This window comes from Apium graveolens, chromosome 5 (assembly GCF_009905375.1).
Source record: "Apium graveolens cultivar Ventura chromosome 5, ASM990537v1, whole genome shotgun sequence".
NCBI classification, from domain to species: domain Eukaryota; kingdom Viridiplantae; phylum Streptophyta; class Magnoliopsida; order Apiales; family Apiaceae; genus Apium; species Apium graveolens.
The window spans coordinates 117,480,035-117,484,291 of NC_133651.1; positions in this window are offsets into that span (position 1 = coordinate 117,480,035).

A 4,257-nucleotide genomic window follows, 5' to 3' on the forward strand; every position below is an offset into this window, starting at 1 on the left:
CACTATTCATATGGGTTACAAAAAGTTCAAAATTTTGGGGTTCTTACAGTCTCCCTCCTTAAAAGGATTCCATCCCGGAATCAAATAGAAAACAAATGGGGGTACTTTTCTAGCATTGCGCTCTCTAGTTCCCAAGTTGATTCTTCCACATTATGATTCTGCCATAGCACTCTGACTAGCTTGATCACTTTGTTCCGAAGCACCTGCTCCTTCTTATCCATAATCTTTACTGGTTTCTCCACGTAAGTCAGATCTGGTTGCATATCCACATGCTCGTACCCCACTATGTGTCTGGCATCCCGATGATACTTCCTTAGCATTGACATATGGAACACATTATGAACTTGTTGTAGGTTCGGGGGTAAGGCTAGCTCGTAAGCCAACTTCCCAATCCGTCTTAGTATCTCAAAAGGTCCAATGTATCTTGGGCTTAGTTTTCCTTTCTTTACGAATCTCATTAACCCCTTCCAAGGGGATACTTTTAGTAGTACTAAGTCCCCTACTCCATACTCCTTGTCCTTTCGGTCTAGGTCTGCATATTTCTTCTGTCTGTCTTGGGCTGCTACCAGCCGTCCTCTGATGAGATCCACTATGTCATTGGTCCTTTGGACCACTTCGGGTCCGAGCATCTTCCGCTCTCCTACTTCATCCCAGTATAAGGGAGATCGACACCTTCTTCCGTATAGGGCCTCATAAGGCGGCATTCCGATGCTAGCATGAAAGCTATTGTTATAAGAAAATTCGATCAACGGCAAGTGATCATCCCAACTTCCTTTAAAGTCTATTGCACAGACTCTCAACATATCCTCTAGTGTCTGGATGGTCCTTTCACTCTGCCCATCCGTCTGGGGATGGTAAGCGGTACTCATATTTAACTTGGTCCCCGCACATTCTTGAAAGCTCCTCCAAAATCTGGAGTTGAACCTGGGGTCTCGGTCTGAGACATTGGACGCTGGGACTCCATGTCGCGTCACTATTTCCTTAAGGTAAATGTCCACCAGTCTATCGACTGTGTATCTCTCATTGATAGGAATGAAATGAGCTGACTTTGTCAGTCGGTCTATAATCACCCATATGGCATCATGGTTGGCTTTCGTCCTTGGTAAACCGACAACAAAATCCATGGCTATCTGTTCCCATTTCCATTCGGGAATCTCCAGGGGTCGTAAGAGTCCACTGGGTCTCTGGTGCTCTGCCTTTACTCTTTGTCAAGTCAAACATTTGCTTACCCATTCTGCTACGTCCCTCTTCATGTTGGGCCACCAGTAATATTCCTTCAAATCCCTATACATCTTGGTGCTTCCCGGGTGAATGGAATACCTTGAACTATGGCTTTCATCCAAAATCTCATCTTTAAGCTCTTGAACGTTCGGAACCCAAATCCGGTAGGAGTACCTCATTATCCCTTTATCATCTTTCTCAGTATGGATCTCTTCTCTAGTCATTGACTCTCTGTCTTCATTCATTATTTTCTCTTGGCACAATCTGATCTTTTTCAATAACTCTGGCTGCATTAAGATCTCAAACAGCTTTTCAGTTCCGGTTCCGGTTACCTTTACTTCTATTTCCATTCTCTTAAAATCCTTTATCAATTCTTCCGAAATCATTATCATTCTGAGTCTTTCCTTCCTACTAAGGGCATCAGCCACCACCTTGGCTTTCCCCGGATGATAGAAAATCTCACAATCATAGTCCTTGATTAGCTCTAAGCATCTCCTCTGGCGCATGTTGAGCTCTTTCTGCGTAAATATGTACTTGAGGCTCTTATGGTCTGTGAAAATCTCGCACTTCTCTCCATACAAGTAGTGCCTCCAAATTTTTAGGGCAAAAACTATTGCTGCGAGCTCAAGGTCATGAGTAGGATATCTAATCTCGTATTCCTTCAGTTGTCTTGACGCATACGCAATCACTTTACCGTGCTACATAAGCACACACCCTAATCCTTTGTGCGACGCGTCACTATATATCACAAAATTTCCTTTTCCGTCTGGCAATGCCAACACCGGGGCCGTTACCAACCTTTTCTTTAATTCCTGAAAACTGTTCTCGCATTTCTCCGTCCATTCAAACTTCTCTGTCTTACGAGTAAGTCGTGTCAAAGGGGCTGCGATCTTCGCAAAGTCCTGTACAAATCTACGATAGTAGCCGGCCAATCCTATGAAACTCCTTACCTCTGTGGGTGTGGTTGGCCTTTCCCAATTGGAGACCGCCTCTATCTTGGAGGGGTCGACCAATACTCCTTCTTTATTGATCACATGTCCTAAAAACTGTACTTCATTCCGCCAGAATTCACACTTCGAGAATTTGGCATATAACTGTTCCTCTCTGAGTATTCCTACAGCTATTCTCAAATGCTCCGCATGTTCTGCCTCAGTCCTTGAGTAGATTAAAATATTATCGATAAAAACTATCACACACTTGTCCAAGTACTTCTTGAATACTCTGTTCATTAAGTCCATGAAAGCCGCTTGGGCGTTGGTTAATCCAAAGGACATTACCAAGAACTCATAGTGCCCATACCTGGTACGGAACGCTGTCTTGGGAATATCTTTGGGTTTAATCTTTAGTTGGTGATATCCAGTTCCCAGGTCAATCTTGGAAAAATAAACAGCATCCTTTAGCTGGTCGAACAGATCGTCTATTCTAGGTAACGGGTACCTGTTCTTTATGGTTAGCTTGTTCAACTCTCGATAGTCGATGCACAGCCTCATGCTCCCATCCTTCTTCTTAACAAATAACACTGGTGCTCCCCACGGAGACACACTACCCTTATCCAAAAGTTCCTGCAATTGGGTAGCTAATTCCTTCATTTCTAATGGGGCCAACCGGTAAGGTGCTTTTGAAACTGGCGCCATCCCGGGGGCCAACTCAATAGCAAATTCAATCACTCTATCGGGTGGTAATCCCGGAAGGTCTTTTGGGAATACGTCTTCAAATTCGTTGACTACCGGAATATCTTGTAAGTTGGGCACCTCCTTCTGCGTGTCCACCACATAGGCTAGGTAAGCCTCATTTCCTTTTCGTAGCATCATTTTGGCCTGGGCCATAGTCAAAAATTTCTGCGTCTGCCTCTTTCCTCTAAATAGGACTTCTTTCTTTCCTGGGATATTCAACTTAATTTTCTTCCCTTTACAGTATATCTGAGCATCATTGCTAGATAGCCAGTCCATTCCCAAAATTACATCAAACTCCCCTAATTTAAAAGGAATCAGATCAACACTAAAAGATTGCTCCCCTATGCCTAACTCATAGACAGGGTGAATCTGGTTAACAGGAATAGTTTCATGATTGGCTATTTCTACTTGTAAGGGTTCTATTAAGGGTTCAGCCTTAAGTCTAATTTACGCGCAAGGTCCTTTGATATAAAAGATTTAGTTGCTCCCGAATCAAATAAAACGTTTGCACTGACTGAATTTAGAGAAAGGGTACCTGCTATTACATCTGAGTCTTTCATAGCATCCTGGACTGTCATGTTGAAAGTCCTCGCAGTAGGTGGCTTATTGGAGGCAACCCTGCTGGCTCCTGAAGCTGCTGGTTTGTTCATTGGGCATTCCTTCTTCCAATGACCCGGGCGTCCACACTGATGACAAGTGGTGGTTGGAATGACGGCAGGGGCTGACGAAGGGCATTTGTGGGAATAGTGGCCCACTTGCCCATACTTAAAGCAGGTTACTGGCTTTCCCTTACATTACCCAGAATTCATCCTTCCACAAGTGTTACAGGCTGGCAATGGGGGTCGAGACTGTTTGGAATAGGACATTCTTGATTTCTGGCCGCTCTGGCTCACATTCACACTCATTGGCCGCTTAAACCCAGTGTTCTTTCCCGGTAGGGACACTGCTCCTCGATTAAATCTAGTTGGGAAGCTCCTTCCTGCGGAACCTCCACCCATGCTCATGCTTTTCCTCTTTATTCCCTTCTTCTCTCTTTCCTTTTACATCTGTTCACTTCCGGCTTATACAATTGTTGCTTTTTGCACCAGAGTGGCATAATCAGTAAGCTCAAGGATTGCCACCCTATTCTGGATCCACGGTTTCAGTCCCTGCTGAAACCTCCTAGCTTTCTTTTCCTCGGTGCTCACAAATTCTGGCACAAACCTTGATAACTCAGTAAATTTCGCTTCGTACTCTGCTACAGATAAGTTATTCTGCTTTAGCTCCAAGAACTTAAGCTCCATCTGGTTTTCCATAAACCTCGGGAAATATTTTCCCATAAACAACTGACTGAATCTCTCCCAGGTTATAATAGCATCAGTCT